Genomic DNA, 11,347 nt, shown 5'->3' with positions numbered 1-11,347 from the left:
GTGCTGCTGAGTGCTGAGGGTTAAGGGCTCAGTGCTGAGTGCTGAGTCCTGAGGGCTAAGTGGTGAGTGCTAAGTACTGAGTGCTGAGGCCTGAGTCTTGAGTGCTGAGTGCTAAGTGCTGATTTCTAAGGGGTGAGCACTGAGTCCTGACTGCTGAGTGCTATGTGCTGAGTGCTAAGTGCTGATTTCTAAGGGGTGAGCACTGAGTCCTGAGTGCTGAGGGCTAAGTCCTACCAGAACTCCTTCCAGGAAGAGCCCATAGCTAGATCGATGGATGGACAGAGACCTCTCCTCCTCCTTCATGGACAGATGGGGAAGAGGACAGGCAGGCCACCCTGGCTGGCTACCCAGCTTTGAGACCCTGAGCAAGCGAGCTAGAGGACCCAGCACCCAGCACCCAGCCCAGAGGACTCTGCACCCAGCACTCAGCATCCAGAGCGAGGCCCGGGGAGCACCAGGGACCGGCAGACTCAGTCTGCAGACGCCTGGGCACGCTGCCAGGCCCGGATTTTTCCTATAAAATCCCACAGGCTGGCGTGGTGAACGTCTCACAGGCACAGACTCACACTCACAGACACGGACACGGGGTCCCCGGCCCTTCCCGACCTTCGGGGAGACCGCGATTCCATAAAATAAAATGAAATTAAATGTATTAAAAGCCCTGGGACCCTGTCCTGCCCTTCCCCACCCTCAGGGAGACTGCTATTTCCTAAAATAAAATGACATGAAAGGAAATAAAAAGCCCTGGGTCCCTGCTGAACTTGAAAATGATCCACGGTTCTGTATTTTTTGGATTTTTAAAACGCAGACACCCAGGCCTCAGCCTGTCAGCCTCTGCCTGTCAGCGAGGCCGGCCGCAGGCTGCCTCAGCCATTACCATTTCCTTTGTCAGCCCGGGGCGGCGGCGGGGCAGTGACCTCGGCTTGGGATCCGCCCGGCGGGAGGGGGAGGGGCAGGGAAGAGCTGCCGGTCCGCCTTTCTCATTTTTAAAAATTCCTAAAAATTCCTGTCTTTGAATATAAGGCGTGAGGGTCGCTCCAGGACGTAGTCAAGGGTCTGGAGAATCTTTTTTTAGGTAGATACCCGCTCCCGACGTGAAATCCAGAGCAGGGGAGGCCCTTAAACAGACCTAGGAGCTGTGGGGAGACAGCAGCTGCCAGGCCTGCAGATCTGCGTTCCTCATTTTTAAAAATTCTTAAAAATTCCTGTCTTTGAAATGAAGGGGTGGGGGTCGCTCCAGGACGTGGACAAGGATCTGGAGAATCTTTTTTGACATAGATACCCACGACCACCATGACATCAAGACCAGGATAGGCTTTAAAACAGGCCTAGACGCTGAGGGTAGAGCAGCTGCCAGATCAGCCAGGGCTGCTGCGGATCTGCGTTTCTCATTTTTAAAAAATTCTTAAAAATTCCTGATTTGAAAATAAGGGCTGGGGGTCGCTCCAGGACGTGGTCAAGGGTCTGGACCATCTTTTTTTAGGTAGATACCCACTCCCAACGTGAAATCCACACCAGGGGAGGCCCTTAAACAGACCTAGGAACTGGGGGGACAGAGCAACTGCCAGGCCTGCATGGCCTGCGTCTCTAATTTTCAAAAATTCCTAAAAATTCCTGTCGTTGAAACTAAGGCGTGAGGGTCGCTCCAGGACGTGGTCAAGGGTCTGGACCATCGTTTTTTAGGTAGATACCCGCTACCAACATGAAATCCACACCAGGGGAGGCCCTTAAACAGGCCTATGACCTGTGGGGAGACAGCAGCTGCCAGGCCTGCATGGCCTGCGTTCCTCATTTTTAAAAATTCTTAAAAATTCCTGTCTTTGAAATGAAGGGGTGAGGGTCTGTCCAGGACGTGGTCAAGGATGTGGACCATCTTTTTTTAGGTAGATACCCGCTCCCAACATGAAATCCACACCAGGGGAGCCAGTGAAACAGACCTAGGAGCTGAGGGGACAGAGCAGCTGCCATTAGAAACCTGAGTTTCTAGGTTTCTAGCACTCTAGCTGAGTGCTGGGGGCTGAGTGCTGAGTGCTCAGTCCCAGTCATCAGTGCTGAGTGCTGAGTCCTATAGGCTGACTCCTGAGGCCTGAGTGCTGAGACCCTGAGGAAGCCAGCACAGCGGACCCAGCACCCAGCCCAGAGGACCAGCAGACTCAGTGTGCAGACGGCTCAGTGGTCAGTGCTGAGTGCTGAGTCCTGTGTGTGTGTGTGAGAGTGCTAAGTATGGACGGCTGCCTGCCAAGTGGTTAGTGCTGCTGAGTGCTGAGGGTTAAGGGCTCAGTGCTGAGTGCTGAGTCCTCAGTGCTAAGTGGTGAGTGCTAAGTACTGAGGGCTGAGTCCTAAGTGCTCAGTGGTTAGTGCTAAGTACTGAGGGCTGAGGCCTGAGTGCTCAGTGGTTAGTGCTGAGTGCTGAGTCCTGTGTGTGTGTCTCAGACAGGGCTGTGCCCGCGCTAACGGACACCGGGAGGGAGGGAGGGAGGGAGGGAGGGGGACGGGGCTGACGTCAGCGCGGACCCCCCCGCCCCCCCCCCCCGCCGCAGAGGACGCCGGTCCGGGGCCCCGCCCGTCTGTAGTCCTGGGCTGGGCCCGCGGCGGCCATCTTGGTAGTCCGGGGAAACTGAGAAAACTCGGGAAAAACTCGGCTCTGGCGCTCAGAGACGCCGCGTTGGGGCCGATTGGGGAATCCGCGCGCCCGGCCTGCCGCGGCGGCCCCGCCCCCCGCCCCCGGGCGGCCGAGCCGAGCCGAGCCCGGGACCCCGCCCCGCGGGCGTGGCGAGCAGAGCGGAGCGGGGCCGCGCGGGCGCCGGCGCCCGGGGGCGGGGGGCGGGGCGGCGGCCGGCGGCCGGGAGCGGTGGGAGGGGCGGCGGGGACGCCCGCCGGGACCGGGGCCCCGAGAGCGGCGCGGCGGAGGCCGGAAACGGAACTGGGCAGGCGGGGGGGGAAGGGGGCCGGATCTGCCGCGGGCGGGCGGGCGGGCAGGGCGTGTGTGCGAGGGGAGCCGGGGCGGCGGGCGGCCATGTGCCTGCCTGCGCGCGCGCGCGTGTGGGAGACGGGGACAGAGACGCTGCGGCGTGCAGACCCGGGACGGGGAGCGCACGCGGGCGGGCGGGCAGGCGGGCGGGCGGGATTTCTAGCTCCGGGGTGGGGGAGCGGAGCCCGGATTCCCGGTCATTTATTGGATTTTCCCCACTCTTCTCTTCCAGGCGGACACGTGGAGCCCGGCCGCCCAGCCAAGCCGCGGGAGCAGCGAGAACGGAACCGGAGCCTGGATCCCGGGTCATTTATTGGATTTTCCCCACTTTTCTCTTCCAGGCAGACACGTGGAGCAGCGAGAACGGAACCGGAGCCGGGATCCCGGGACATTTACTGCACTTTCCCCACTTTTCTCTTCCAGGCGGACACGTGGAGCCCGGCCGAGCAGCGAGAACGGAACCGGAGCCGGGATCCCGGGACATTTACTGCACTTTCCCCACTCTTCTCTTCCAGGCGGACACGTGGAGCCCTCCCAGCCGCCCGGCCGTGCCGCGGGAGCAGCGGGAACGGAACCGGAGCCGGGATCCCGGGATCCCGGGCGCCCACGTGGTGGCCCCGGCGGGTCCCGATCGTCCCCCTTTCTCTCTCTCCCACAGGCTCCCCGCGCGTGTGTGTGTCTGCGTGGGACAGACAGCGACAGAAGCTGCTGCGGCTCGGCCCTCCCTCGCGTCTCCCCAGCGTCCGCGGCGGGCTTTGGGGATTTCTAACACGCCCCGAACCCCGGCTTTTGGCTCATTCTCCGTTCCCCCTTCTTCTCTTCCAGGCGGACACGTGGAGCCCGGCCGCCCGGCCGCCCGGCCGTGGGAGCAGCGAGAACGGAACCGGAGCCGGGACTGGGGAAGCCTGGATCCCGGGCGCCCACGTGGTGGCCCCGGCGGGTCCCGATCGTCCCCCTTTGTCTCTCTCCACGCTCGGCCCCGGCTTTTGGCTCATTCTCCGTTCCCCCTTCTTCTCTTCCAGGATCCCGGCCGCCACGTGGACAGCCTGGGGACCCGGGAGAGACGGGAGAGAGTGTGTGAGTGGGAGAGATTCGGGATTTTCGGGATTTTTCCAGTGTGCGAGTCGGAGAGATTCGGGATTTTCGGGATTTTTCCAGTGTGTGAGTGGGAGAGATTCGGGATTTTCGGGATTTTTCCTGTGTGTGAGTGGGAGAGATTCGGGATTTTTCCTGTGTGTGAGTGGGAGAGATTCGGGATTTTCGGGATTTTTCCTGTGTGTGAGTGGGAGAGATGCGGGATTTTCGGGATTTTTTCCACTGACTCCTCTAATAAAGTTGCCTTGTTTTCACTCGATCTGCGCTTCGAACCCGGTTCCTCAGGACCAAAAAGAAGGGCTGCTAGCCGGCAGAGCCACCGCGGCCTGGATGGAGAGCAGCCTGCAGCTGGCGTTTTTAGCTTTTATCTCGGCCCCAACAGCCTAAAAGGCAGGAGGCTTGGGATTCGAACCCAGGTCCTCTGGAGCAAAAAGGAGGGGTGCTAGCCGGTAGAGCCACCGCGGCTTAGGTGGGGAGCAGCCTGCAGCTGGCGTTCTTAGCTTTCAGCTCTGTCCCAGCGGCCTAAAAGGCAGGGGACCCGGGTCTCGAACCCGGGTCCTCAGGACCAAAAAGAGGATTATTTCACCCACTGAGCCACCACGTGAGTACTAGGTAGTGTTGTTCAGTGGGCACTGATAGCTCTCAGTGTCTCACTCCCAGTCCAGCAAAATAGATGGGACCCGGGTCTCGAACCCGGGTCCTCAGGACCAAAAAGAGGGTTATTTAACCCACTGAGCCACCACGTGAGTACTAGGTAGTGTTGGTCAGTGGGCACTGATAGCTCTCAGTGTCTCACTCCCAGACCAGCAAAATAGATGGGACCCGGGTCTCGAACCCGGGTCCCCGGGTTCAAAAAGTGGGTTACTTAAACCACTAAGCCACCACGTGAGTACTAGGTAGTGTTGTTCAGAATCAAAAACTAGGTTACTTAACCCACTGAGCCACAGACTCAGCTCTGGTTAGTGTTGTTCAGTGGGCACTGATAACTCTCAGTGTCTCACTCCCAGACCAGTAAAATAGATGGGACCCGGGTCTCGAACCCGGGTCCTCGGGATCAAAAAGTAGGTTACTTAAACCACTGAGCCACCGGGCCAGCTCTACTGTAGAGGGGTCAGAGGACGCTGATAACCTCTCACCGACCTACCAGTCTCAAGCAAAACAGTAGGACCCAGGTCTCGAACCCGGGTCCCTGGGACCAAAAAGTAGGTTACTTAACCCACTGAGCCACCGGGCCTGCTCTACTGTAGAGAGGTCAGAGGACACTGATAACCTCTCCCCGACCTACCAGTCTCAAGCAAAACAGTAGGACCCAGGTCTCGAACCCGGGTCCCTGGGACCAAAAAGTAGGTTACTTAACCCACTGAGCCACCGGGCCTGCTCTACTGTATAAGGGTCAGAGGACGCTGATAACCTCTCCCCGACCTCCCAGCCAAGCAAAACTAGGGACTCGAACCCGGGTCCTCAGGGACAAAAGGAGGGGTACCTAACCCACTGAGCCACCGGGCCAGCTCTACTGTACATGGTTCAGAGGACACTGATAGCTTCTCCCCGCCCTCCCTCCCGGGCCCCACACACACACAGGGAGCCAATGTGTCCCCCACACAGAGAGACCGAGAAGACCCAGACAGAGAGTAGGGTTGGCAGGACTTAGGGTTCGGTGTGGGCTAGGGTTGGGGCGCAGCTAGGGCTCACGCGGAGCTAGGGTTCGCTGTGGGCTAGGGTTGGGGCGCAGCTAGGGCTCACGCGGAGCTAGGGTTCGCTGTGGGCTAGGGTTGGGGCGCAGCTAGGGCTCAGGCCGAGCTAGGGTTCCCAGCAGTTAGGGTTCGTGCGGGGCTAGGGCTCAGGCGGAGCTAGGGTTCCCGGCAGTTAGGGTTCGTGCGGGGCTAGGGCTCAGGCGGAGCTAGGGTTCCCGGCAGTTAGGGTTCGCGCGGGCGGGGCTAGGGCTCAGGCCGAGCTAGGGTTCGCTGTGGGCTAGGGTTGGGGCGCAGCTAGGGCTCCGGGCGAGCTAGGGTTCCTGGGACCTAGGGTTCGCGCGGGGCTAGGGCTCCGGCCGAGCTAGGGTTCCCGGCAGTTAGGGTTCGCGCGGGGCTAGGGCTCAGGCGGAGCTAGGGTTCCCGGCAGTTAGGGTTCGCGCGGGCGGGGCTAGGGCTCAGGCCGAGCCAGGGTTCCCAGCCGCTTCTAGGGCGGGTCCGGACGCCGGCTGCGGACTCTGAGCCGGCAGCGCGGCGGACTACCTCTCCCATGAGCCTCCGCGGCGGCCGCTCGTTTCCCGCGCTCGGGCCTGGCGGGAGCCGGCCGCCATGCTTGAAGTCCGTGTGGGAGAAGTCGGGGCGAACTCGGCGAAATTGGCTTTTCTGGCCGCGGTGGGGCTCGTGGGAAGCGACCGTGAGGACGGAAGGGCAGGGAAGAGAGGTAGGTGCGGCGGGAGCGCGCGCGCGCGGGTCCGGGGAGCGAGCCGGGGAGGGAGCGGGAGACGGAGACGGGAGCCGGGGAAAATCGGGGAAAAACGGGGAAAAACGGGGATCCCGTGCGTCTGTGGGCGGCAGGCGGAGGATCGCTGGCTCCCCCGCCCCCGTGGGAGCCGACAGCCGCGAGCCCCGGCTTCCCCGTCGCTCACCGAGCCCCGCTCTTGTCGTCTCCAGGCAGACGCGGCAGCCCCGAGAGATCCGTGTTGGACAGCGCCCGCCGGGACCCGGAGAGACTGACTGCAAAAATCAGCCCGTGTGAGTGCCAGAGACTCGTCGTTCCTGAGATTTCTCACTGTCTGTCTTAAACTGCTTGTGAAATAAAACGATTGCCTTGTCTGCCTCGCTCACCCGCACGCAACAGGACCCAGCCATGAGGGTCCTGTCGCAAAAATTTTTAAAAGTGAGGGGGACCCCTGTCAAAACTTTTTTTTTTCCGATTATTAATGCGATAATCGCCAATTTCACTATCGATTCCACATATAGATCGATCGATAGGCTAGACCAACAATCGCAAGCGGGATTCCAACCTGCGACCTTGGCACCAGGCACTCAGCGTTAGGCTGAGCTGCTGACAGCCACCGTCGAATTTCTGGGATTTATAGGCTAAAGCGGGCTGACGATTTGGCAAAAGAGACCTGGGCGGGCGGGGGGGAGAAGAGCAGCCAGAGACCCGGCAGGGGGTGTGTCTGTGTGGGAGAGAGAGAGCAGACGGGCGGGGCTGCTGTCACTGCAGAGCTGGGGATTCTGTCTCCTGACCCAGAACTGAAGTCAATTTCCCTCATAAAAGGTGCTTTCTCTCCGTTTCAGAGACTGCTTCACAGTGTGTGTGTGTCTGTGTCTGTGTGGGAGAGAGAGAGCAGACGGGCAGGGCTGCTGGGGAGGTGGGAATTTGGCTCCTGACCCAGAGCTCAGATCCATGTCCCTCATAAAAGCTGCTTTCTCTCCGTTTCAGAGACTGCTTCAGAGTTCCAGCCACAGCACCCAGCCGTCTGGATGGAGGACTCAGCACCCAGCACCCAGCACCCAGCACCCAGCACCCAGCACTCAGTCAGGTAATGGGCACATTCTCCTCTGGCTGGCTGGCTGTTTTAAATCCTGACAGGGACCTGGACAGAGCCACTGATTTCTTTTCCATCCACAGACACTCACTCCTCTGCAGCCAGCAGTCGTTATTCTGCCCGGAGGACTCAGCACCCAGCACCCAGCCATCTCAATGGAGGACTCAGCACCCAGCACCCAGCCATCTGAATGGAGGACTCAGCACCCAGCACCTGCCTGCCTGCCTGGGGAACAGCACACACTGGCTCTGCAGACCTCCCAGGCAGCAGCTTCCACACAGGCTGCCTGCCGGCCTCCCTGGATGTCAGCCTGTCCAGAAATGAACAGACAGCCCCTGAGACTCGGTCTTACTGCTCACAGAACATTAAATGTTTATTTCTTGTAAAGCTCCCTTTGATTGAATAAAGTCTCTGAAGGAAACCATGAAGGCCTGGAGTCCTATTTCAGGCCTTAGTGTGATGGAAATCGGTAAAAATCATTAAAAAGGAGGGAAGATCATCTAAGAAATAGGGAAAAGCATTTTAAAAATACCCAAAATCATGACAGAAGAGGGAGAATCATTTTTAAAAAGGCTCAAATCATTTTTAACATGGCGAAAATCATTTCAGACATGGGGAGAATCATTTTAAAATGGCAAAAATAATTTTAAAAATAGAGAAAACAATTTAAGAGATGGTGAAAATCACTAAAAATGAGGGAAGATCACTTAAGAAATAGGGAAAGGGATTTAAAGAGAGGAAGAATCATTTTAAAATGGCTCAAATCGTTTTTAGCATGGCGAAAATCATTTCAGACATGGGGAAAATCATTAAAGATCAGGGAAGATGATTTGAAACATAGGGTAAGTCATTTACAAAATTGGGAAAATAATTAAAAAATAGGGACTATCATTTAAGACATGGGGAGAATCATTAAAGATCAGGGAAGGTGATTGGGAACCTAGGGAAAATATTTTTAAAAATAGGGAAAAGAATTAAAAGATTGGGAATATCATTTAGGACCTGGGGAAAATCATTAAACATCAGGAAAGGTGATTGGGAACCTAGGGAAAATAATTTGAAACATAGGGAAAATAATTAAAAGATTGGGAATATCATTTAGGACATGGGGAAAATCATTAAAAATCAGGAAAGATGATTTAAAAAACAGGGAAAATAATTTAAGGAATGGGGAAAAGAATTAAAAATAGGGAATATCATTGAAAACATGGGGAAAATCATTATCAATCCGGGAATATCATTTAAGAAATAGGGAAAATCATTAAAAAAGAGTGAGAATCATTGAGAGATAGGAAAAATCATGGAAGTCCTAGGGAAAATAATTTTAAAAATACGCCAGATAATAAAACATTGGGGAAGTTCCTTTAAACCTAGGAGGACTCAGCGCCCAGCACTCAGGCTGGCTTTGGGGAGAGGCCACAGAGGCCTCAGCGCCCAGCACTCAGGGCCGGTTTGGGTACAGGCACGGAGGACTCAGCTCCCAGCACCCTCCCTCCACGGAGGACTCAGCACTCAGCACTCAGCAGCCAGGCTGGTCGACCAGTTGGCCCTGGGCGCTGACTGGCTCAGTTCATGTTTCCCATAGCCCAGAAGCAGCGAGGTCGACCAGTTGTCCCGTTCAGCGGCCTCGGCGGGGTTTGGGGCCTCGAACCCCGGTCCGCGGCGGGGCTGGGCGGAGGGGAGGGCGACGGAGGAGCCAGCACAGGGCACTTGGCCTTCTTAGCTTTTAGCTCGGTCCCAGCAGCCTAAAAGGCAGGGGGCCTGGGATTCGAACCCAGTTCCTCCGGAGCAAAAAGGAGGGGTGCTAACCGGTAGAGCCACCGCGGCTTAGGTGGGGAGCAGCCTGCAGCTGGCGTTCTTAGCTTTCAGCTCTGTCCCAGCAGCCTAAAAGGCAGGGGACCCGGGACTCGAACCCAGGTCCTCAGGACCAAAAAGTGGGTTATTTAACACACTGAGCCACCACGTGAGTACTAGGAAGTGTTGTTCAGTGGGCCCTGATAGCTCTCAGTGTCTCACTCCCAGTCCGGCAAAATAGATGGGACCGGGTCTCGAACCCGGGACCTTGGGATCAAAATAAGAGGTGGCTTAGACCACTGAGCCACCAGCTCAGCTCTGGTTAGTGTTGTTCAGTGGGCACTGATAGCTCTCAGTGTCTCACTCCCAGACCAGTAAAATAGATGGGACCCGGGTCTCGAACCCGGGTCCTCAGGATCAAAAAGTAGGTTACTTAACCCACTGAGCCACCGTGCCAGCACTACTCTATAGAGGTCAGAGGACACTGATAACCTCTCCCCGACCTACCAGGCCAGCAAAAGAGTAGGACCCAGGACTCGAACCCGGGTCCTCGGGATCAAAAGACTAGGGACTTAACCCACTGAGCCACCAGGCCAGCACTATTGTATAGAGGTCAGAGGGCACTGATAACCTCTCCCCTACCTGCCAGCCCAGCAAAACAGAAGGGACCCGGGTCTCGAACCCGGGTCCTCGGGACCAAAAGAAGGGTAGCTTAACCCACTGAGCCACCAGGCCAGGCATACTGTAGGGAGATCAGAGGACGCTGATAACCTCTCCCCGAACTACCAGTCAGTCAAGCAAAAGAGTAAGACCCAGTGAATGAAAGCCTTTAAAGAAGTAGCTAGTTCTGGGAATTGGGGGTCATCGTTAGGATAATTCCTTAATAATGTGGAGCGGAAGGAGTTAGTCTTACTGGAAGAAACCTTAGAAGCCTTCTGCAGAGAAACAGTTCCGGCAGCCCCCGCTAGGCATCTGCCTGGGAAGACACGCACAGCTGCAATTAGAAAGCAGATGGTAGACGCCCCCACGCTGACCCCAAAGTCTGGTAATTACCTTGATCCATTCCCATACACAGAAGGCCTATCAGGCCTTTCCTGTGGGCAGAAGAGGCCTAAACTGATAACAACATCCGAGCCTGGGAATCAGGAAGAGAGTTGAGATCAATGTTATGAAACAAGTCTCAGAGAAATGTGAGATCATGTCTTTGAGCAACAACCACAACTAACGTTTAGAAGAGACAATGGACACATAAATTTGCTATTCTTGCTAAATGACAGTGCTGTTCCCTTTCTTTGTTTCTATTCTATGATCTGATGACGTGTGCCTTTGCCAAGTTCCTTGATTGTAAAAATATAAAAGCCTTAGGCTAATTAAAATGAAGCTACAGCAACATATTCAACCACATTGAGTGTGTTTGCTAGTCATTTCCTTCGCCGTATCCTGAAATCTCCTGTCCCTTCGTCCTGTTTTCCTTCAGTCTGAGTGTCTCCAGAAGAGATGGTCTGTGGCAAACCTCATATTGGTTCTCAACAACATCTGACTATGAATTCCACGTGTCTTAAAGGTTACTAAGAATAAAGGCATCATATGTGGTCAGTAAATCATCAAATAAACTATTCCCAAATCTATGGATTAAATGGAAAATAAATATTGCTTGAAAGATTCTTTTTTTTGCTATTTTTCACCCTAGGAATATCATTCTTCTGCTCTTTCATGCTACAAAACCAATGTCAAACCAGATACCTAAAATGCATGCCAGGCTATAGGTAGCTCACTACAAAGTATTAATATTGGGCATGACTGCTTGCAGAAACAGTGTTTGATATGCTATTTATCTAGAGGGAAAAATCCTCAACCTTCTTCATGGAGGAATCTTAAAATAGAAAAAACAATTAAAGAAGAAAATTTGAACAAAACAATAAGAAATAAAGAGAACAACGATAAAGAAATACATATAAAAA

Source organism: Myodes glareolus, chromosome X (genome assembly GCF_982192425.1).
Source record: "Myodes glareolus chromosome X, mMyoGla1.1, whole genome shotgun sequence".
In the NCBI taxonomy this organism is placed as follows: domain Eukaryota; kingdom Metazoa; phylum Chordata; class Mammalia; order Rodentia; family Cricetidae; genus Myodes; species Myodes glareolus.
The sequence above is the reverse complement of the archived record's forward strand: the minus strand, read 5'-3'. Positions refer to the sequence as shown.